At 48.4% G+C, this 24,623-nt stretch overlaps 1 long non-coding RNA gene across 2 annotated transcripts in view; it reads right to left on the bottom strand.

Annotated features, from left to right (window-relative positions):
* The window catches only part of LOC117745897, a 37,722-nt gene extending 13,476 nt beyond the window's left edge, over positions 1 to 24,246 (bottom strand). The window contains exons 1-3 of one of the 2 annotated variants that reach the window (XR_004611276.1): positions 24,074 to 24,246; positions 15,006 to 15,208; positions 12,952 to 13,025 (exon numbers count right to left, since the gene is read on the bottom strand). This is a non-coding gene — a long non-coding RNA (uncharacterized LOC117745897). The remainder of the gene's footprint in view (positions 1 to 12,951; positions 13,026 to 15,005; positions 15,209 to 24,073) is intronic. The other variant, XR_004611275.1, reaches the window with a different exon arrangement.
* Positions 24,247 to 24,623: the final 377 nt, after the last annotated feature.

Here is a 24,623-nt window from a genome sequence, read left to right as displayed (position 1 = left end):
CCCCCCCCCCCCCCCCCCCCCCCCCCCCCCCCCCCCCCCCCCCCCCCTTGTGGGTCACGTGCGTCTGCCCTCCGGCTCAACGAGGAGGAACGACTGAGCGTGAGAGTTGTTTATGTTTATGATTTCATCATCTCGCTCTGCAGCCGCTCGGCCACAACACACCCTTGTGTTGCTTTCCCAAGAACCAGCTGGGTTCCACCGGGCGGGTCAGGACACCCGGTTCCACCTGCTGGGACCAAGTCTCACTTTCCACGTCCACTTGGACCCCGGAAGGGAGCCACACTCACACACACACTCACACACACACTCACACACACCAAGCCTGTGGATGTAGCCAGGCCATGTCATGGAACACTGAAGCACCGGGCTCAGGCCTCCGGGTTCCCTCTCCGGGCCGAGAGCCACCGCCATGTTTACTGACTCCTTTCAGGGCCAGGAACTATTTGAGAGACACACACACACACACACACACACACACACTCACACACACACACACACACACAACACACACGAGCCCCCGCGTTAACGCCATCAGACTTTCAATAACAACGTGGTGGAGTCTTTGGCCCGCTCGTGAACTTATTGCAATATTTATACTGTCTGCGGTATCAAAAACATTTCCTCCCGCTGCAGCTTCACAGTAAAAGAAGTTAAACGCTCTGAACCCCAAAAACTCTCCGCGGATGGGGGGGGGGGGGGGGGGGGGGGGGGGGTGGTGAAAAGGCAAGTTTTCTACAAGCACTCACAGCCAGAAGCCATCACTGTCAGACATTCATCTCTACGATGGTCCTTGAACACATCCTGAACAGAACAATGTGACGGGAGCATAAAGAAGAAGAAGAAGAAGAAGAAGACGAAACAGTCATCTTTCAACAAAAAAAAGGTCATTTCTTTGTCATTTCACTTGTGAAAACACTGCAGTGAGTTATGAAAGAGTCGGGAGGCGTTTGAAGAAGAGCCATCCGGCTGCTGCAGCGTGACACCAGATCACGGTCGCCATCAGAATGATGGAAAGAGGCCAATCGGTGCTTCTGTCTTTCTTTAAAAACAACACCAGTGTTCCTCCGTCCAGCTTCCACCTTCTGGTGAACCGGAGCATCGGACTGCGGTTCACCGCCACCGGCAGTAAACGGGGCGTTGCCAGAATCCACCGGGACGGAAACGTTCGGGGGTTTGGCAGCGCGAGTCACCCAGGGGAGAGAAAGAGGCGGTTCGGGACCCCCTGGAGACACGCTTCAGGACATACAAACACTCGTAATGTGTGCCTGACGAAGGGTTATCACACACACACACACACACTGATTACCTCATCAACCCCCCCTCTACATGAACTAGAGGGAAGTGTGTGTGAGAACTGGTTTCAACGGGCGCGGCACCAAACATCGTGTTTTAACAGGAACGGCAACAAGTGATGCCATGTGAACTTTTTGGGTTTTGACAGTTGGATAAGTAAAGAATAAATACAAATAAAGGGGGGCGGGGGGGGGGCGGGGCTCTGAGGGCCATGAATAGGTGACGGGATCGGATGACTGGCGCTCGGTGTCGGTTGAAGAAGGGTGAGGAGATAAGACGGGACAAATAACAGGGGAGGCGAGGGGAGTGATTGAAAACGACCGTCAACAGGACGAGTGTGTGTGTGTGTGTGTGTCTGTGTGTGTGTGTCTGTGTGTGTGTGTGTGTGTGTGGAAAAGGGGCTCTGCTGTAGCACAAAAGAAATAAGGAATAAAATCTCGTCCCGCTTTCTAGAGCCTGAGTAATCACCTTCTTCACCCTCTCGACCGCCTCGTCCTCCCACTCTCATGCCCTCACCCCCCCCCCCCTGAGGAGAGCATTTAACCCTCCTCTCCACGCCGAAGGTGTGTGTGTGTGTGTGTGTGTGTGTGAGAAGTTTTATCCCAGAGGGCAGAAATTAGAGATTGAGTGAAGAGGCGCAAATAAAGATGAACAAATATCAAACCCCCACACATGACATGGTCGATGTTATTGAAAAGGGTGGGTGGGTGGGTGGGGGGGGGGGGGGGGGGGGGGGGGATTTAGTGAACGTGTCCACCTGTGTCGGCCACCATGGACAAGTCATCCATCACGGGTCGGCTGCAGAGTTACAGGCCGAGGGAGGGCCGTGATGAAGGGGATGCTTAATTGATGTCAGGCTACTCTGGGTAGGGGAGATGGGGGGGGAGGGGGGTCAAGATAATTGCATTCATCGAAAGAGCAGAAATGAAAAACTAGGTGGTTATTTATAGGTGCATATGGATATAAATACACACTTCTAACTGGGAGCAAAAAAAAGGCCCCGCGAGGCTCAGAACGTATTTCCATATATTTAAATCCCATAAACGCCAGTCGATGACATGTTTTACAATCACACTGCTGAGGAAGAAACATGTTGAGGCAGATGAGCTGTTTGATAGAACATTTACAATGTTTTCATCATTGAATAAGTCATTATTGGATTTGCTGCTTTTCTCTGTTTAAAATGTAAATTGAATATCTTGAGTTTCTGGACCGTTAGAGGCCCAGCCGACGCTTCGTGTCTTAAAAACTGCATTCTCTCTCCTGACCACCAGGGGGTGTCTCCTCTGGTTGTATAGAAGTCCATGCTTCATGTGTTAAAGCTGCATTCTCTCTCCTGACCACCAGGGGGGGACTCCTCTGGTTGTATAGAAGTCTATGCTTCATGTGTTAAAGCTGCATTCTCTCTCCTGACCACTAGGGGGTGTCTCCTCTGGTTGTATAGAAGTCTATGCTTCGTGTGTTAAAGCTGCATTCTCTACTGACCACCAGGGGGCGACTCCTCTGGTTGTATAGAAGTCTAAGCTTCATGTGTTAAAGCTGCATTCTCTCTCCTGACCACCAGGGGGCGACTCCTCTGGTTGTATAGAAGTCTATGCTTCATGTGTTAAAGCTGCATTCTCTACTGACCACCAGGGGGCGACTCCTCTGGATGTATAGAAGTCTATGCTTCATGTGTTAAAGCTGCATTCTCTCTCCTGACCACCAGGGGGCGACTCCTCTGGTTGTGTAGAAGTCTATGTTTCATGTGTTAAAGCTGCATTCTCTCTGCTGACCACCAGGGGGTGACTCCTCTGGTTGTATAGAAGTCTATGCTTCATGTGTTAAAGCTGCATTCTCTCTCCTGACCACCAGGGGGCGACTCCTCTGGTTGTATAGAAGTCTATATAAATGACTCTACTTCTCTTGATGTATTCCCTCAGTAAACATTGTAAACATTAGTTTTTGGTCTCAATCTCTAGTTTCAAGTCTTCTTCAATACAGCGTGATGTTCATTTAGTAAATTATGGTCATTTAGAGTAAAACAGACCATAAAGCAGGGGATGCTTTAGGGGCGGGGCTACAAGGTGATTGACAGGTCTCTACCAGAATTTGAGGGGCAAAACGCCAAAAAATGCTGAACTCAAGGCTTCAAAATCGTTCGTCCACAAACCAACGGTTGACATCTCTATGACAACGTCCACTTCCTGTATACAGTCTTGCCGGTGGTGCACGCTCACGTGCACGCTCACCAAAGGGCACGCTCGGCCGGCCCGGCAGCAGAGCAAGGAGCAGCTCGGATATCAACACACAGACATCACTCCTCTTTATCTTTACATAGATATTAGTTTTCTGCTCTGTCGGTGCTCTGAATATTGAATAAACTGGATGCTCCGTTCATCACTGCGGTTAATGTGTCAGAAACAGACACGTGGAATCCACAAAACATCAATTCCCGCATCTCAATTCGTCGGCAATCCGGCGCCTCAATAAACAAAACGGCGTTAAAAAAATAAATAAAAAAAACCCCAGAGCCGAGCGCATTTACATTCCAGCAATTACCCATTTGGATGGCAACCCCTCGGCAATTAATACAGCTATATTCCTTAATGCCCTCGCCGGGGGAAATTTGTAAACATCGGTTATAAGAAATGAGCGAGCCTCTCGGATGAAGCGCCTCACGCTCCGCAGCGGTCGTAACATCATATTGGCAATAAAGAATTCATTTTCTTATTTCTTTCTTAATCTCGGGTGGAAGCCGAAACGTTACATCTCGTAATCAACCGCTTCCGCCTAATTGGTTTTCAGAGCGCAGGGAGCGGAGGCGGCGGGGGAGACCGGAGAAAAAGGTGGAGGAAACTGACTGAGAGCCTGGACAGGAAGTACACGATAAGCCGTCGCATTGCTAACGATAATTGTCATTATCGATTCGTCGGACAATTAGATGCTACGTGAATCCTTTTGTCTGTAAAATGTCAGAAGACAGCGAAAAAAGGCTTCCGAGACAGGAACCGACCTATCGGCAGCCGGAGATTTTATTAAGAGTCGCCAAAATTAATTGTTTTTTTTTTTCCACAGATTTAACACTCATGCACCTGCAGTTCGCCTTTTAGCCACACGGGGGAGTAAATGTTTGTCTATTAAAAAGGCGTACGTTCTGTTCGTTTAGCTGACGGGAAGAAAATGCATTTATTACCATACGCATAGAACAAAGTGGATTTCTCTCGTCCGGTTTACCCGATCGAGGTAAGGTGACGAGGTAAGGTGACAAGGTAAGGTGACAAGGTAAGATGACGAGGTAATGAGGTAAGGTGAAGAGGTAAGGTGACAAGGTAAGGTGACAAGGTAAGATGACGAGGTAATGAGGTAAGGTGAAGAGGTAAGGTAACGAGGTAAGATGACAAGGTTAGGTGACAAGGTAAGGTGACGAGGTAAGATGACGAGGTAACGAGGTAAGGTGACGAGGTAAGGTGACGAGGTAAGATGACGAGGTAACGAGGTAAGGTGAAGAGGTAAGGTGACGAGGTAAGATGACGAGGTAACGAGGTAAGGTGAAGAGGTAAGGTGACGAGGTAAGGTGACAAGGTAAGATGACAAGGTAAGGTGACGAGGTAAGATGACGAGGTAACGAGGTAAGGTGAAGAGGTAAGGTGACGAGGTAAGATGACGAGGTAACAAGGTAAGGTGAAGAGGTAAGGTGACGAGGTAAGATGACGAGGTAACGAGGTACGGTGACGAGGTAAGATGACGAGATAACGAGGTAAGGTGAAGAGGTAAGGTGACGAGGTAAGATGACGAGGTAACGAGGTAAGGTGAAGAGGTAAGGTGACGAGGTAAGATGACGAGGTAACGAGGTAAGGTGAAGAGGTAAGGTGACGAGGTAAGATGACAAGGTAAGGTGACGAGGTAAGATGACAAGGTAATGAGGTAAGGTGAAGAGGTAAGGTGACGAGGTAAGATGACGAGGTAACGAGGTAAGGTGAAGATGTAAGTTGACGAGGTAAGATGACAAGGTAAGTTGACGAGGTAACGAGGTAAGGTGAAGAGATAAGTTGACGAGGTAAGATGACGAGGTAACGAGGTAAGGTGAAGAGGTAAGGTGACGAGGTAAGATGACGAGGTAACGAGGTTAAGGTGAAGAGGTAAGGTGACGAGGTAAGATGACGAGGTAACGAGGTAAGGTGAAGAGGTAAGTTGACGAGGTAAGATGACAAGGTAAGTTGACGAGGTAACGAGGTAAGGTGAAGAGATAAGTTGACGAGGTAAGATGACGAGGTAACGAGGTAAGGTGAAGAGGTAAGGTGACGAGGTAAGATGACGAGGTAACGAGGTAAGGTGAAGAGGTAAGGTGACGAGGTAAGATGACGAGGTAACGAGGTAAGGTGAAGAGGTAAGGTGACAAGGTAAGGTGACAAGGTAAGGTGACGAGGTAAGATGACGAAGTGACGAGGTAAGGTGAAGAGGTAAGGTGACGAGGTAAGATGACGAGGTAACGAGGTAAGGTGAAGAGGTAAGGTGACGAGGTAAGGTGACGAGGTAAGATGACGAGGTAACGAGGTAAGGTGAAGAGGTAAGTTGACGAGGTAAGATGACGAGGTAAGATGACAAGGTAACGAGGTAAGGTGAAGAGGTAAGTTGACGAGGTAAGATGACGAGGTAACGAGGTAAGGTGAAGAGGTAAGGTGACGAGGTAAGGTGACGAGGTAAGATGACGAGGTAACGAGGTAAGGTGAAGACGTAAGTTGACGAGGTAACGAGGTAAGGTGAAGAGGTAAGGAACGAGGTAAGGTGAAGAGGTAAGGTGACAAGGTAAGGTGACGAGGTAAGATGACGAGGTAACGAGGTAAGGTGAAGAGGTAAGGAACGAGGTAAGGTGAAGAGGTAAGGTGACAAGGTAAGGTGACGAGGTAAGATGACGAGGTAAGGTGAAGAGGTAAGTTGACGAGGTAAGATGACGAGGTAACGAGGTAAGGTGAAGAGGTAAGGTGACGAGGTAAGATGACGAGGTAACGAGGTAAGGTGAAGAGGTAAGGTGACGAGGTAAGATGACGAGGTAACGAGGTACGGTGACGAGGTAAGATGACGAGATAACGAGGTAAGGTGAAGAGGTAAGGTGACGAGGTAAGATGACGAGGTAACGAGGTAAGGTGAAGAGGTAAGGTGACGAGGTAAGATGACGAGGTAACGAGGTAAGGTGAAGAGGTAAGGTGACGAGGTAAGATGACAAGGTAAGGTGACGAGGTAAGATGACAAGGTAATGAGGTAAGGTGAAGAGGTAAGGTGACGAGGTAAGATGACGAGGTAACGAGGTAAGGTGAAGAGGTAAGTTGACGAGGTAAGATGACAAGGTAAGTTGACGAGGTAACGAGGTAAGGTGAAGAGGTAAGGTGACGAGGTAAGATGACGAGGTAACGAGGTTAAGGTGAAGAGGTAAGGTGACGAGGTAAGATGACGAGGTAACGAGGTAAGGTGAAGAGGTAAGGTGACGAGGTAAGATGACGAGGTAACGAGGTAAGGTGAAGAGGTAAGTTGACGAGGTAAGATGACAAGGTAAGTTGACGAGGTAACGAGGTAAGGTGAAGAGGTAAGTTGACGAGGTAAGATGACGAGGTAACGAGGTAAGGTGAAGAGGTAAGGTGACGAGGTAAGATGACGAGGTAACGAGGTAAGGTGAAGAGGTAAGGTGACGAGGTAAGATGACGAGGTAACGAGGTAAGGTGAAGAGGTAAGGTGACAAGGTAAGGTGACAAGGTAAGGTGACGAGGTAAGATGACGAAGTGACGAGGTAAGGTGAAGAGGTAAGGTGACGAGGTAAGATGACGAGGTAACGAGGTAAGGTGAAGAGGTAAGGTGACGAGGTAAGGTGACGAGGTAAGATGACGAGGTAACGAGGTAAGGTGAAGAGGTAAGTTGACGAGGTAAGATGACGAGGTAAGATGACGAGGTAACGAGGTAAGGTGAAGAGGTAAGTTGACGAGGTAAGATGACGAGGTAAGGTGAAGAGGTAAGGTGACGAGGTAAGGTGACGAGGTAAGATGACGAGGTAACGAGGTAAGGTGAAGACGTAAGTTGACGAGGTAACGAGGTAAGGTGAAGAGGTAAGGAACGAGGTAAGGTGAAGAGGTAAGGTGACAAGGTAAGGTGACGAGGTAAGATGACGAGGTAACGAGGTAAGGTGAAGAGGTAAGGAACGAGGTAAGGTGAAGAGGTAAGGTGACAAGGTAAGGTGACGAGGTAAGATGACGAGGTAACGAGGTAAGGTGAAGAGGTAAGTTGACGAGGTAAGATGACGAGGTAACGAGGTAAGGTGACGAGGTAAGGTGACGAGGTAAGATGACGAGGTAACGAGGTAAGGTGAAGAGGTAAGGTGACAAGGTAAGGTGACAAGGTAAGGTGACGAGGTAAGATGACGAAGTAACGAGGTAAGGTGAATGATTAGAGATGAATAAAAAACATTAATAAAGATAAAAACAGCAGTGGTTGAAGCACTGATTGCAATTCAAATTAAAAAGAGAGTACATCAAAGACGTTCTTTTTTTTAAAGATTTTGTGCTGCAAGGTTTGTGAACTTTTCTTTCAAAGACGTTTTTTGTCAGCGGTTCCAACAAAGAGTCACTGCCCCCCCCCCCCCTACCCTCGCCCCCCACCGAGCGCACCGATATCATCCACAATCCGCTCGAAGTGAGCGGCCCTAATGACAGAAGTGGAAGGGAATAAGATAAAAGTCCACCAGGAGGGCCGCGCTAATGACTTAATCCTCCTCGCTGGGCTGCAGCGAGCCGACCTTTCACCAAGGGTCACCGCGCAATGAGGCTCGCTCACATCTCACGCCCACACGGCAGAATGTGTGTGTGTGTCCGTACACATCGACCGCACACTTTCTGAGCGTGGGCAAGGGGACTAATGTGTAATCCCCCCCCCCCCCTCAGGAGTCCACTTAAAGCAATTACCTGGTTGCTCATGCAGATGTGTCTGTTGAAGAAGTTCCGAGAACGTTTCATTGTAATCGCCAACCTTTTGGGAGGCAATTAAGACACTTGGGGGTACTTAAATATACACATATACATATATACATATATACACTGGGCGAGAAGGGCTCAAGAACCTCTTAACACATTTTAAAAACCCTCTTGGTTGATATGAATATGAATGGACGTGTGAACTATTCCACGATTCTTCTTTGTTTGAGGGTTTCACGCTCTAAGTGCTGGAGCTGCACGCGGCATAATCCACCTTTTTCGGGTTGTTTCTTTTACGCATAATGACGCTTTATTGTTGGCCAACTTGGTTGCCTCCACACAGAAAACCGTTCGTTTTTCAGGACTCATTCGTGCAATACTTTTTCTTTTGCGGGGATGCAAACAGGAAGTACACTGTTGCCACGGTTGCAGCGATGCAGGTCCCAAACGGCAAAAGTATGCAAGACATAAAACATATGGATTCTCAGTCGAGATGCATCACGTCTGTGTTCAGATTACAGCCGGGACTCAGAAGAGGACCGCGTTTATTTATTGTATTATTTTCTTTTCGGGTGCAAATTGCTACAATCGGGATTTTTAAGCACCATAATTGCCTCCGTGAGGCGTGCGTCACAGCCGCCGCCTCGTTTTAATGCATTCAATCAAGACAAGCGGCGGAAGAAAACTGAGATTCACAACAACAAAAAGAAAAGAAAATGAATAATCAGAGAAGGAATAAACCCTCACACGCTAATTGAGTTCCCGTTTCGCTCTCCAGAGTGGGAACACGCTTGTAAACAACACACATACAACCACACAACATCATCACCATGACGCACACAAAGTATCTCCACCCGGCAACGGCGTTCCCAATCGACGAGGAGTCCAGGACCTTCTGGCCCGTCTCCTCTCGGTGGAGGAACCTTCCACCAATCGATCCGTACGCATTGTGAACAAATCAGTCACGCTTTTAGTTTTCTTATCCTTTGTAATTCATGCATTCTTTTTTTAATGTTTTCATTGCCTTTTCTTCTGTTAAACAATAAAAACGAAGCTCATTACCAGCTTGACCCATAACACCAGCAAACGTCACCATGGACGCTCCATGCCCCGCCCCCTTCTCCAGTAAATTAAGCCAGATTTCCTTCTGTCACCTCAGGATCCGAGGTGAACCCCCTTTTCCTCTGAATCCTGCAACGTTGATGATGGCCAGCCAGTGAAGGACTTTGGGGGGGGGGGGGGGGGGGGGGGGGGAAGCCTGCAATCCCCCTGCCCCCCCATGACCAGAGCAGAGGATTAGCCGAGCCCCCGCTGCAGGACGGTGGGGGGGTGGGGGGTGGGGGGGGCTCTAATTACCTCGTAAAACGCCTCCTGGTTCAACCCAAAAGTCACTCTCAAAGTCTGCTTTCGTGGGACGGCAGGACACCCGAGTCATGGAGGCATCCCCGAGCTTTATTGATCACGAAAGGGGCCGATCGGGTCGATTATGTTTACACGCACTTAATAAGTTCTGATCAATTTGTTGCTGCATTAAAAATGTCTACACTTTAAAATCATAATTCCAGTTATATTTGAAGATTTCTTCGCTGACGTAAGATTAATGATTTAAACAATGAATAATATAATTCACAACAACAGATAAAACTAATAACAATAAATAAATAAGTCAGTTAATTTAGCACACACACGCAATTTGGGCCGATAAAGTCACACATCCACTGGCTCGCCATTAAAAAACTAAAAGTCGAGGGTTCAAACCCGCGTGCTCTGTCCAATCGAGAGGTTATGGAGTGACAAACTAAAATCGATGAGCGCAGACTTTTCTCTCCAGAAACCAGAAGCCGAGATTTAAAGAAAGAAAGAAAGAGAGAGAGGGGGGGGGGGGGAATAAATAAAAAACAGCGCTTTCTAAGTGATGGGGTTTTCCTTCTTATCGTGGTGGAGAGGAGCTCGAGGACCGTGCCCCTGAGGACCCGTACAGGCCTCTGGGGGGGCCTCCAGAGGCCTGTACGGGTCCTCAGGCTGCTCGCCAGGAAGGTACGAAACTCCACTCTGACTTCCAGCAATCGGCAATCCACACCTTGAACCCTTGTACATCCCCCCCCACACACACACACACACACCCCACTCGTGGTGACCTTTCAATGTCATCTAACCCAATAAATAAGTCCCTCCTCACTTTCTTTGGGGGGAATTTTTCTACGTCTCCTCGCCGCTCTATTTTCCGTGGTTGAAGCGACGGTTGCAGCGAGGCGGCGACCTGTGGAGGCACGCCCGAAGGAGTCCGACAGAAGAAAAGAAGATCCGGTCTGACGACTCTCCTCCCCACCTCTGGGAGCGTCAGATCAACGCCTGGGACTGAATGCATGTTCCCAGCATTCATGCTCATTGAAATCAAAAAGGTGGTGATGATCAGTAAACTTCATAAACAGCACCTGTTTGCAGGTCTTCTGCGATGCCGTTGTGCACTTATTCTCCGACGTGTTAAACACCAATTCATTGATTCATCGGCGAGAAAATGATCGTCTCATTAATTGATCAGGAAGAAAAAAACAAAACGCACTTCGGGTTCAAAAAGATGCAGCGACCGGAATAATTTGACTTCTGCAACGCCGACCGGAACTTTTTTCCAATTAGCAAAAAAGCTCGATGCGTTCACGAGTCTCTTGTTTAGGAGCCTCGGTTCACTTGAGCTCTTAAACAAACCAAATTAGAAAGACGCCAGAAAACACACACACACACACATCGTCTGTCGCCGCTCGTCCTCCCGGACATTTCTGCTGGTCTTAACTTCGGATGCCTTCAAGGTCAGAACGTGGCGTGCATCTGGCCCGCCATCTGGTCCCAGCCGTCCCGCGAGGCGTCCTGTCATCGGCCCCGTCCTCTGCTGTCCACATGCCGGATCACTGGGGGATACCAACGGCTTCCGAGCGACTCTACAGGTTTCTTTGTTCTGCAGTCGCTTCCCTCTTCCGTCGAACCCGAGGCCCCCCTGCCCGGATCGCTGGACGGGAAAAGGGGGGGGCTCTTCATCGGCATGCAACGTACGTTCAAGTCCGGTTTATTTACGGAGTCACAAGTTAGTCTGGACCTGTGCAAGACTGTCTCAGGGGTACTGGAACCAGAAGTCGTCCGAGACCGGTTCAGAAAATGGAAAAGCCTTAATAATCCTGATTTAACAGGAGATTAGATTCTCCTAAAACCACTTCCATTATGGGCTCCTCGTGTCGGTGTGATTCTTTAACCGATTCCCTTCATGGTTACCTGATGGGGATTTTTCATTCTTATGAGTATCTTATATTCTTATGTAGGTCAACTGGTAAATAAGTTTGTTATTGAGTACAACTCGTGGTTTATGCAGCAGCTGTCTGAGTACCGTACGTCTTCCATGTTGAGATGTTTAGATCGCTTGTGACAACGCTGATAAGTACTCCTTTGTTTGTAAATGCCAAACGCAGATTATTCCAATAGCAGCCCCCCCCCCCCACACCATGTAAACTGTCTTTATGTTCATATTCTTTGCGATATTCAATGTTCAGTGCTCACGTTGCGACTCAGAGCCTCTTCTTGCAGGAATAAATACTTTAAAGATAAGATTTTGTTCGATATTCATTTCAGTTTAAAAATACTAGCATTAGTAGTTTTAATAAGGTATCATAAGCTGCTGAGAGCGAGTTCAAAAGCTTATAATTACCTCTTTAATATCTATGTCATGTTGTTGTGAAACTGGATTTATAGAAACTGGATATGCAAGTTGCCGCTTCACCTTCACCCAATAGTCATTTTTACTGACTGGAGCTTGAACGCATCAAAGTGTAACTCAACGTTACCTCCGTACGTTCTCCGTTAGCTCTGTTGTTTAGCCGCGCAGCACCGTGTGGCCCACCGGCTAATAGCTGCTTCAAGCTAACGTGAACTCCTGCGGCACTATAGGGTTCATAAGCGCCACGCTTTATTCCTTCTCTCAGCCGTCACTCAGAGACTGAAACGTGACACAAGCGTACGTACGGCTTTACGTCACCGTTCAATAATCAATAATCAATAATCACAGAGGCCATCGGACTGCCAGGAACCGGTTCTCAGTTTGCATCCCAATGATTTAATATGAGCAACTAGTAAAGTTAAAGTGTGTTATTCAGAGGTAATGAAACGTCAACATGATGTATGTGACGACTCTGTGGACTGGTGAGATGCACCCGACGGTAACCGACGGTAACCGACGGTAACCCGACGGTAACCTGGCAACATGAGCTGAAAGCCACACGGCGTGTTCGTCAGCCGCCATCAGCTGAGCCGACTTCAAAAACCGCAGAGGAAGGGAGAAAATAATAATAAAAAAATTACAAAAGGCACACAGAAAGCTTTTCATGGGAAATAAGCACGAACGATCCCGACTGGCAGGAAAAGTGGAGTGTTTAGAACCCCGTCGAGCAGCAAACTAGGTCTTTTAAAAAAGAAAAAAAATGGCACTCGAGGATCCGACAGTGAGCAGCGCGTGGAACCGGGTTCGACCTCGAGGTGGAGGGAGGAACAAAACCTTCGCCAAAAAGCTAAAAAAAAGGTGTTGGCATCCGATCTATGGTCTCTGTCGACCCCTCCACCACCCATGTGACAATCAAAAAACACTGCTCTTGATACATCAGTGGACGGGGACTCCCCGAGTCTCCAACTTCATAACTAGACAGGAAACACAACAGCAGCGGTGGCGGTGATGGTGTACCTGCAGCTTTCAAACAGAGATCCGCCGAGCAGGTAATCGCAGCAGGTCGGTTAAGACGGCGGCCGCCGGCGTATCTGTGAAGGACAAAAAGGAATCACCATTACTCCCCGTGTCCGTGAGTGACTCCATGCAGGAGGCCGACGCATCGGCGGGCTGACCCCGCCTGGGGGCATAAGGCCTCTTTTTTAAAAAAAAAAAAAAATCACCCATTTTTACAGAATGGTTTATATGTAAACGTCGTCTTTTTCTTTATACGATCTTTATTTTAGTTTTTCCATTTCATTCCTGTGTTTGTTCTTATGGTCTGGATTGGTTTTTATTGTTTCATCTCCTGTCCCGTTTCATCAGCGTTTTAACTTCAATCTCCTTCCATCTTTCTTCAAAGAACTCCAAAAAAAAAAGGTCCAATCTATGAATAATACTGGACGCATATCCTTCACTTTTCATCAAGAAAGCCCACAAAAAAAAAAAGTAAAAATGTCGCTTTGAACTCCGGGGGGGGGGGGGGGGGGGGGGGACGTCTTCTTTTTTTGGGGGCAAACGAGTGAACAAAATATTTCAACAAATCCCAGAGCTCAAATCCGATGACGGCGCCTCAGCTCACAATCTGCTCCGAGGGGGGGGGGGGACGTCTTCGTCTTGCCAAAAAGTAAGCTTCATATAATATAAAAAGAAAGAAAAAAAAAAAGAAAAGTGACAACCTCCACCGGGCTTGATAAGCAATCGTCTCCTGAACACAGCGAATGGATTTCATTTCCTGCTGCATACGGTCACTGGTGATTAGTTTCCAATTGGACATTAAGCATAAAGAAAAAAAAAAGCAATCAGCGCTTCAATCTCGTGCGTAATCTCAGAGGGGGTTTTATGCGAGAGACATCATAATACTGCATTTGTAGTGTGATTGTACGGATCCATTAACCTGGAACATTGTTCTGGAACATCTTTTTAGAGGTGGCGACTTCCTGTGCAGCTTGCTTATGCAGACGCCCCCCTGGAGAAGCCTCCATATATATTGATATATATATATATATATCAATATATATGGAGGCTTCTGGAGATGCTACGACATGAGTGACCCAGTTGGATCGTGAACCTGCACAAAGACTAATTCTGACAAATGGCGATGATGGCGGTTTTGACCCCCCCCCCCCACCCCCCGAGCACATTTCAAGCAGCAGACTTGCCGAGGCAGCATCCTCCGGATTGGAAAGCTCACCAGCTGGCAGCCGCGTGCCGGTGCCGGTTCAGTTACGGTGCAGGCAAAGCCAGCTTATCTTCTTTTCCTCCTCTCGCGCTCTCGAGTCGTCTTTTGTTTTGGGCAAAAAAAGGATAGCGAGCGCTGGACGGAGAGCCCGGTTATCGTGCAGTGGGAGCACCATCGGGCCATGTGGTCGTTATTCTCTCTACCGGATGGGCTCTGAACACATCACGACGGGCCGATGACAAAAAAGGTCTCAGAGTCACTTAAAAGTTCCCAGAAGACAAATCGTCTGGATGAATTTAGCAGAGTACATCTGTGCTAGAATCGTGGCCATCATCATCATCATTATCATCATCATCATCATCATCATCATCATTTGCATGCTAATTAGCAGATAGAGGGAACAAAATGGGGCGGTTAAATCATTGGAAAAGTCAAGCTTCTTTTCGAGCCTCACAAGTCAACATTGAGTGATGGATGGCGCCGATGAAGGAAAAGGTCCAACAACCAGAGTTTCAGCTACAATTTTAAAAATTGCACACACACACACACACACACACACACACACACACACCAAAATCCAGCTCGGGGGTTCAGACTTGTGTCCACGATCACGTGCATTAAAAAACACTCAAGAACCACAACCGAGGAATCAAAGAAATCAGCGCTGGGCCTCCGAACCCGCCGGGCCGGACGCCGATTGGTTCGGGCTCCGCATGCTTCCACAAAACTAATAACTGGTTTATTTTGTATTTGAAGGTACTGAAAAGGACCACGCACACTTCCACCCCACCCCCCCCCCCCCCACCCTCGTTAGTACAACCCCGGCAGCAGTTGATGACGATTAACCAACCGAGTCCACCGCGGGAGGAGTTAGTCGCTCATTATCCCTGAGCAGAACCCCGGGGGGTGGTGGGGGGCTCCGATCTGGTCTGAGGATCAGCGTCGGGAGGTTCTGGAGATCATCCGGAGCTTAAGACCGTGACGTCGTACCGGTTGAACACGACCTGCTCATCGATTGTGTTCCTCTTCTTCCTTTCCCTTCTCTTAGCGAGCCTTAAATGAACATTTAAAAAAAAAAGCTTTTAGCCACGTTTTCGTTCTCTTTAGCTCAATCATTTTAAATCGACATCCATAACGTCTATCTGTAAACGAGACCAGGAAACCGGAATTAATTTGGGGGTTTGGTTACAAAATATATTGCAGTGCTGCAAGAGGGGGAGGGGGGGGGGGGGTTGCACAATCCTAAATAGATTAAGCTGGAAAGTAAGCTTTTAAGGCTCGAAGGCTGAGATCAACAGCTCCATCAACCCAAGCACATCCCATCTTGGGCTATTTTATGGATTCTTTTGCAAGTCCGTCAGCGACATTAAATATCAGACTTGCAAATGTCTTTATTTGGGGGGGGGGGGGGGGGGGGGGGGGAGACACGAAGGCGCCTCCAAAAGGTTTAGTGCTCCTTCAGGCAGAAAACTAGTCGGATTCAAATATCACCGCCACCCCGAGAGGGATAGTTCGGGTTTGAGGGGCGATGACGAATCGCTTCGTTTCAAGTCTTACTTGCGACCTTTTTTTCTTCTTCTCCTTCTTCTTCTATTTAACTTGAGGAGATGGAAGACATTTAAATGGCATCCCGCCGTCGCAGATACCCGAACTCTTTACTCACGATTACAGTTGTCATCCAAATTGGACCCTCAAATATCACGATAAGTCAAACCTCTGAGCACGACTGAGGAAACGCCATCTTTCATAATTCAGTGGCTCCAGAGCTCGAAGGAAGACTATTAAAGTTTAAGTTCAGTGCTGCATACGGTTTCACGGGAGGGGAAGTAAATGGCAATAAATATTAATTTCCGCAGTAAAAAAAAAAAAAAATAAACGTTCGTATTGTCTTTTATTAGTTTTAATGTTTTTACCCCTTTTCAAGCGTTTAACTTGGTGGTCATAACTACATAGACTATACCCCCCCCCCCCCCCTCTAGCTCGGACGTGACCCGGAAACCACTTTGAACTAATTGAGTGATTTATACCGATGCCTACCGTGGTTGTGCATTTGATTTAGTTTTTTATTTTAAAACAAACCGCTCAATGAATCTAGCGAAGGAGCCGGGGCTCGTCTGGAATAAACAGAGCCAGACTCCTGCCCCCCCCCCCCCCCCCCCCCCCCTTTTAAAAAGGAAACCATGCGGTCCGGTGTCTTGTTTCGGGGGAAAGTGAAAACACACGAGCAGTCGAGCGCCGCTTCCTCTGCGTCGCATTCCCTCACTCCGCATCGCCGGGTGGGGGGGTTAAAGTCACTTAGCCCCACCCCCCTCCACTCCTCCTGTGACACCTACTCTAGAAAATCAATCAGCATTCAGGTCACGCCCCTCTCTCCCCCCCCACACCCCCTTTAACACATGACCTCTGACCCCATCAGGGTTTTCCTCAGAGAGCGTGACAGGGATTTGTCTGCTCCGCGGGGTTAACATAGAGGGGGGGTGGGGGACCCGACCCAGTCCACCTTCCACACGATAAATCCAGCTGAGGAGTTCAAGGTGGCCTGACCCGCATCCGACCCCGGCTACAAGCCCCCCCCCACCCCCCCCCCAGAGCCGGGTGGAGGATGAGCTCAAGTCTCAACCCAATTACTCACCGTCGTGTCATTCGGCCCGGCTCCTGTGCCTCCTGATTCTGTCACGTGGGTGGGGGGCTGGGGGGGTCCGGACTCCGAGGATCAAGACGTAACCCATAACTCGCCCCTCGTGCTCCCGACAGTCGCTACGTGACATCGGGAGATAAATGTCGGAATCCGGGGCTGTTAGTTTAACCGATGGCGCATTCAGAGGGATGATAACCGCGGCCTCGCACGCGGTGAATACGATGAGCCCCCCCTCGGAGGGGTATTCTCATGCTAATCTAAAAGATGGGGAAGAAGAAGAAGAAAAAGAAAGAAATGTACATTTCCGTGAATGAGGAGGCGTAATGGGATCGGGGACCTGTGGGAGACGAAGAGGGCGAAGCGGAAGCAGAAGGTGACGAATGGACACGGAGCTTCTGCTGGCTGGTTAATTAAAAAAAGAGCAGAGACTAATTAAAAAGACCTTCCTGCTGAATGGACCACCGCGTCGCAGTAACTGACCTGAGTCTCCAGTGCTCATGTCGGGCAGAGGTCTCTCTCCCTCTCTCTCTCTCTCTGTGTCTGTCTCTCTAAACCACGTGTTTCAGCCTCGATGGTCACAGTGAAACGATATATATATATATATATATATATATATATTCGTGAGGGTTTTATGCTTTTAGGAGACTTTAAAACAAGACCTCTATGTTCTGATGAATATTAGCCAAAATAATCATTCATTTCAGCATCTTTTTTTAAATTATAAGTATTATTGATAAAGACTTGAAGAGGGAGACTCAAGAAGAATCCATCATGTTATTCCTCACACACTCACACACACACACTTCCTTGGGGAAAAGGGGGGGAGGTGTGTTTAACTCACCCTGGACCACTGCCCAGTTTTGGATTCCTATTTGACACTGAAGCTGAAGACACCCCCCCCCCCCAAAAGAGCAGTTTAAAAATAGCTCCTTTTCGATGGAAACGAGCCCGGAGTTCTGAGAACTGCCGAGAAATGACCGCGCTCATCGGGTCAGACCTCCATCACTTATGGGGACGCTGGAATACACACACATCATGGCGTGAGAGCCGGGAGTGGAGGTCAACACACACACACACACACACACACACACACACACACATTCCCATCTGCAGAGCTCAGAGTGCGTGAGAAACGTCCCCGAGGGAGAACGAGAGAGGTGGGAATCCCATCTGGAGTTTCATGAAGAAGAAGAAGAAGAAGAGGAAGAAGGTAGGTTTTTAATTTCCTTCTTCATATCACGTTTCAGGACCATAAAAATTCTCATTTTCAAAAATCATAACTCTGAATTACTTTAATAGACCCCCCCCCCCCCCTCATATGCTAATTGATTTAGCCGAGATGTGACAAGCCAGACAATTGCTGTGCGAGAAAATCTAAAAATGAATATAAATATATATATATAATTATAATTAATTATTGATACATCAACTAATTGCTCCGTCTATAAAGTGTCAAAAACACAACACGTTAAAAGCCTAAATCTATTTCCTGAAGCCAGTGACGAGCTCCCAAACAAGTTGATTGTGAGCGATTGTTTTGTTATTGATTCTTCATTCATGACCCTCGTGATTTATGACTGATTTACCTGCTGCGTTTAAAATCACTCAAGAACATGCAATAAAAAATGAGATAACGGGGATTTAAGTCGAGCGTTAACTCTTTAAAAGCGTCCGGTGAACCCGAAGGAAACTCTTTAGAGTTATTGGACATCTATAATGACAATAATCACTTCGTGATTAATAATTCATAAATCACACCTGCACATCGGGGGAAACCTTTCTTATCGTAAACGTGCACAAAGCGAGCAGAAATGAAAATTAAATTTAAAAAAGTGGGAGAGGAAGTGAGGCCGTTAGCAGGAAGTAAATAACTCCACTAACGTTGGAGACAAAAACACCCCACAAAACAAACAAGTGAAACATTAGTTTTTTATTTAATTTTAAAGAAGGATGTTATGGTGCCGCCTACGCCGCTTGATTGAGAGCCAATCTCTGAGAAACCCACGGCAACCGGCGCTTGGCAATGGAGATGGAAAAGGATTTTGGGGGGGGGGGGGGGGGGATGCTGCAGTGGAGGTGGGCGACGTCTACGGAATTGGCTCATGGCGGTGATATAATTGTTGATATTCATTAATAACCATGCATCTTGCTCGCTGCCAGCTACAGGAAACATATATATATATATATATATATATATATATATATATATATATATATATTCTTATTATTAGTCGTGCCGTTCTTCCCCCAGAAACGGGTGCGTTCCATTTCCTGTTAAAGGAATGGATGCGTTGGTGAACCGGCGCCTCGGGCGGGGGGGGCGTGTCACTGGTTCCCTCCACGAGGACCCAATGGGATGGATTTTTCCAGCATTATTATACGACTCGCACACCATTGGTGGGAAGAAGACTCTCGGCGACCAATGGGAGGCGAGCACTCGTTATGAAGGGATTAAGAAGTCCTTCAACGAGCCCCGAGACGCCCGACTGAGGGTCGGACCATCGAGAGCTGCAATGTGGGGGGGGGGGGGGGAAGAGAGAGATGTCTGCGGGGGGGGGGGGTTGAGGTTTTTAAAATAACCCGGATTCCGTGGGTGACACGGGCTGAATGGAGGATCTTGGCGTCGAGTCTTCAGCTAATAATCCCTCAAAAACGGTGGAAATCTGTGCATGAAATATGCATGAAAAATGACAAGGATGCCTTTTTTTTTTTTTTGGGGGGGGGGGATGAGTCATTTGCTTTTATTTTGCCTTTCAAGAGAGATTCTTTGTGTTGTGCATGCTCCCTTCCGTGTGTGTGTGTGTGTGTGTGTGTGTATATATATAGTGAATAGGCACTCTATAATAAAAAGGGTGACTGATCGAGGGAGACTCAAACATATCATGATTCTGCAGATTCAATAACAATAACAATATATATATTTTTTTAAACTACAAACACAACATGAACAGAGTTCAAATGACACAAAAGGAGAATAAAAGTCTTGAAAACACCCCCCCCCCCCCCCCCCCCCCGGCTGCCTGGCTCGTGGTCGCCGTGGCGTTGGCGAGCGGCTCCGTGTTCCACGAGGGGTTCACGGCTCCACACAAAACAAATATATGAACCACAGAAAGACAGCCAGTCTGGACGCACGAGTCGGGGCCCGGTCCAAGTCCAGTTTGCGGTCTGCCGCCTGCCGCCATCTTTTCCTCCTCCTCCTCTTTCTCTGACCTCCCAGAATCGGCACACTCGCTCGGCTGCAGTCTCGGGCTCTAAACCACGAAGGGACCCCCCCCCCCCCCCCCCCCCCCCCCCCCCCCCCCCCCCCCCCCCCCCGGAGGTGGACTACTGCGCTCCTAGAGGAGTCTCAGAGCTGCCGATGGTGGACCAGGAGGAGAGAAGGAGGTCAGAAACATCCACTGGGTCCAACCTTTAAGAGGGAGGAGCGGATACATTAAGTCTGTTAATGAAGTAAAAACAATTACGTGTGCGTAGGGTTGCAAAGGGGCGGAAAGTTTCCGGAAAACCAAATAACTGAACTAGTTCTTTTTTCAAAATGTTGAATTATGAACTATGAACTGAACTAGTTCATTTTAAAATGTGTGAACTATGAACTGAACTAGTTCATGTTCATGATTGTCATATAGCATGTTGATTACTTGGTAAACTGAAGCCATGTTCATTTTAATACCAAGTTTATTTGTATACAGTAGACTAACTTTACAGCAGTGAGGAGGACGTTGATGAGGTCCAGGAAGAAAACATTTAGACCTGAAAGGATTCAGGGAAAAACACCCCAAAAACAATGTGTGTTGGGGGGTGGTGATCATAGGGAATACATCTTTTTTATTAAAGTTCTACTCACAAAATGTCAAAAAAGTAAAAAATGTCGTTTTTAAAAGTTGTATTATAAATGTTTGCATGCATGTCTGCTTATGACGAGGTAAATACAGTTAAATTACCCCCAACATTTCCAGTTTATTCCCGTTTATTCCCCGTGGAAAGTTTCCAACTTTGAATATTCCCGGAATTTTGCAACCCTGTGTGTGCGTGAGTGTATATATATATATATATATATAAATAAAATCAGCAAAAAGAGGGCAAACTTTTTCCTCCAAACAAGCGAAAATAGAAAAGAAAGCAAAAGACAGAAGGGATCCAGGTCCAGACATGACAGTGATGGAGGACCCAGTGATGGAGGACCCAGTGATGGAGGACCCAGTGATGGAGGACCCACTTCAGCCACGCTGCTCTTAACCTGAGCATTTGTAACGCTCGATGCAACATGTTAATGTGGTTTCTGTGTGGGGGGGGGGGGGGGGGAGAGACCTGGAGGCCGAGGCCAGGGTGGTCTCGGCAGATAACCTGGACCGGCCTGTGCCGTGTCAGCCCTGGATTATGGATGACGGGAGGGAGGAGGGAGGAGGGAGGAGGGAGGAGGGAGGAGGGAGGAGGGACCTGCGGGGCTGACAGGTAATAATTCACTCCCCAGGGGTCCTGCACCCTCCACTGGACACGAGTGGCCCAGAAGAAAGGGCCGAGGGTGGACAGGGGGGTGGGGGGCGGGGTGCAGCCTTGGAGCTCTTATAGCCCCCCCCCCCCCTCTTCTCTCCCCCCACCCACTATCTGCCTCAAGAAAAAGGGCTCTCATTGGCTGCCCAGTTGCCACGGGTAACCAGCTATTATCAGAATGAAGTATGAGGCGCCACAAGCTCCCTCTCTCTCTGTCTCTCTCTCTATGTCTCTCTCTCTCTCTCTGTGTGTGTCTCTCTCTCTCTCTCTCCCCCTCTCTCCCCCTCTCTCTCTCCCCCTCTCTCTCCCCCCTCTCTCCCCCTCTCTCTCTCCCCCCTCTCTCCCCCTCTCTCTCTCCCCCTCTCTCTCTCCCTCTCTCTCTCCCCCTCTCTCTCTCCCCCTCTCTCTCTCCCTCTCTCTCTCCCTCTCTCGATGGGGAGATTAACTGTTGCCAGACGTGTTCGAGGCCCCCCGAGACACTTCAGACAGAGCGCGGTCGTTGAGGTGCGACAACAATAGACGTTAACAAATAAATATATAAATATATATAAATATATATTTATGTTATCCGAAGATGCTCTCGAGTTCCACTGAGCTTGGTGTGTGTGTGTGTGTGTGTGTGTGTGGGGGGGGGGGGGGGGGGACATTCAACTTCGCCCGGGGATTTAATGTAACGTGTCGTTGTGTGTCCAACTAACTGTAATAGCAGTGTGTGTGTGTGTGTGTGTGTGTGTGTGTGTGTGTGTGTGTGTGTGTGTTTCCATGTTCAGATATTGAGCACTTTATCACGATGATGAAAATGGAAATAGTCCCGCTGAACGTTCCCCAAAGGGCCGCGGTCCTCGGCCCCTGTTAGGAGCCTATTTCAACCACCATTACCCCGAGGGCCATTAAGGAAGATGCCATATGCCCCCCCCCCCCCCATAACCCACACACACACACCCCTCTATCGGGGGGGCCTGTCGTCATTTCACAACTAAAAAGCAAACGGCGAAATGGAAATGGGAAATAAAATTACACACCGGGCTGAATGTGCCATTAAGGGCGCCAACCGGGAGCCGGCAGAACCAGCCGGGGGGCCCGAGAGCGCCGGGGGCGGAGCCAACGGGGGCCCAAGAGGGCCCGCCGGTACTTTACCGACCAGCCTGCCCCGTAAGCAGAATGTGACTTTCATCTAGAAAGCTGATTGTTTGTGAGACACTATATATAAAAATATATAGTGCCGACATTCTGGTTAGTATCAGAGGGGGCGGGTGTGTGTGTGTGTGTGTGTGTGTGTGTGTGTGTGTGTGTTGGGGGGGGGGGGGGGGGTAGCTCCGCTCCTCGGCAGCAGACCGGTGTCATGTCCGATAATGAACCTGAAACCACAATTGCAGACTGCTGCCAAGACACCGTACAACTGCAGGTGGTGGTGGTGGGGGGGGGGGGGGGGCACCACTGCAGCAGCTGAGGTGTGTGTGTGTGTGTGTGGTGGGGACGACATAAGAAGATCACAAGATCCGACCACAAGGTCCCCACTTAAGACCCCCCCCCCCCTGTATTGTTCTTGCCCGATGCATAAACAAACTGAACAACGGGACCAGGATGTCGTTGAGTTCAGACAGACGGACGAGCAAAGTGGTGCTGAAGTTTTATTTCGTGCACGGGAAAAGATTTATTTATTGTTGAAATATTCTGAGCTCTCAGCTGAAACTGAACACCCACTGAGGGCTCGAGAGGGCTAATGCACAACAGGCTGAGACAAGAGGGGGGGGGGGGGGGGGGGGGGGCAGCTCATTGCAACACAAATAAACCACCAGCGAGCTAACTGGGAAAATATTAAATATAATAAAACAACAACACAGGTTTGTCATGTTTGAGCAGGAGGAGGAGGAAGAGGAGGAAGAAGAGGAAGAGGAGGAGGAAGAGGAGGAAGAAGAGGAAGAGGAGGAAGAAGAGGAAGAGGAGAAGGAAGAGGAAGACTGCTGCTGGAAACTTGTCGTGCAAACCTGTTCGAACAATGAGCTCATCGTTTTCCCCTTTTTTCCCCCAGTTGTGCGTTGAAAAATATAACAACAATAATAAATATATATATATTATTATTATTATTTATATATATATTATATTATTATTATTATTATTTTAATCCACGTAAAGCGAGCAGCTGCAGCTCCGGTATGACCGAGCAGTGGTTTTATGTATTTATTTATTTATTTAACGGGGTCTCTCCGTCCCCGACGTGCGTGGCTTTTTTTTTTTTCTTCCTTCTTTGCACATAAACTCATTTTCTGTTGTAATTTGTTTTCATATATTAAAAAAAATCAAAACGATGAGCACGCGCACATTGAATCCTCTGCAGGCGCGACATGTCGTCGGTTGCTAATTGGCGAGAAGTTGCCGAGGAGTCTTCGCAGCAACGGTCAACGTGATCGGTGAGCGTTGCGGGTTTTTTTTTTTTTTGAAGGAATGAGCCCCACGCGCAGGCTTTGACACAACGCACGTCTGCAGCGCGCAGAACAACAACTAAACGGTCCTAACAGCCTGCACACACGCACGCACACACACACACACACACACACACACACACACACACACACACACACACACACACTCCTTAAAATAAATAAAGACAAATCAACTTGGGGGGCTTTGAGTTGAATGAGCTCGTAAAAACGGGTCTGAAATGCGGGATTTAACTTAATGTGACGGAAGAGTCTCGCGACTGCGGAGCGGCAGCCTCCCGGTGAGCGAAGTCCGCGCAGCAGCGGCAGCGGCGGCGTGAGTCAACCAGCCGGAGAGACGCGTCTTACCTTTATTGTTTCCTTTCCGACGTCCAGCGCGTGCAGGGGCTACAATGAACAACAACAACAATAGTATCAATAACAACAATAGCAGTCCGTGCCTCTGAGGCGCTGGTTGTGAGTTCTTTCCGTTAGTAATCCCAGAGCTTCCACGGCAGCGGAGCGGCAGCCCCCTTTCCTCTCGCGACTGTGGACAAGACTGGAGCCAGACTGGGATCACAACACTCCGGGAGCCGCCGAAGCCGCGCCCCCTTTCCTCTTCCCCCGCCCCCTCGCAGCCTGACAGGCGTTCCGTCCAATCAGAAGACCGAGGTTCGGATTAAGTCGTCTCCGATTGGTTAACTGGTGAAGCTCTCTGTGTGTGCGTGTGCGCGCGTGTGTGTGTGTTGCGCGTGCGCCCCGCCCCAGCTGGTGCTCACTTTTCTCCCAGATGTTTTGATGCCTGAACTTCAGGGGCCCCAAACCAGCCAATCAGAGCGCAGGACAGGGTTGTTTAAACCGTTCGTGGGAGGAGCTATTTGAAATGAGCCACATTGTTGGATTGACAGGATATTAGTGA

This window comes from Cyclopterus lumpus, chromosome 16, assembly GCF_009769545.1.
Source record: "Cyclopterus lumpus isolate fCycLum1 chromosome 16, fCycLum1.pri, whole genome shotgun sequence".
Lineage (NCBI taxonomy): Eukaryota > Metazoa > Chordata > Actinopteri > Perciformes > Cyclopteridae > Cyclopterus > Cyclopterus lumpus.
This window is presented reverse-complemented; position numbering and strand designations above follow the sequence as displayed.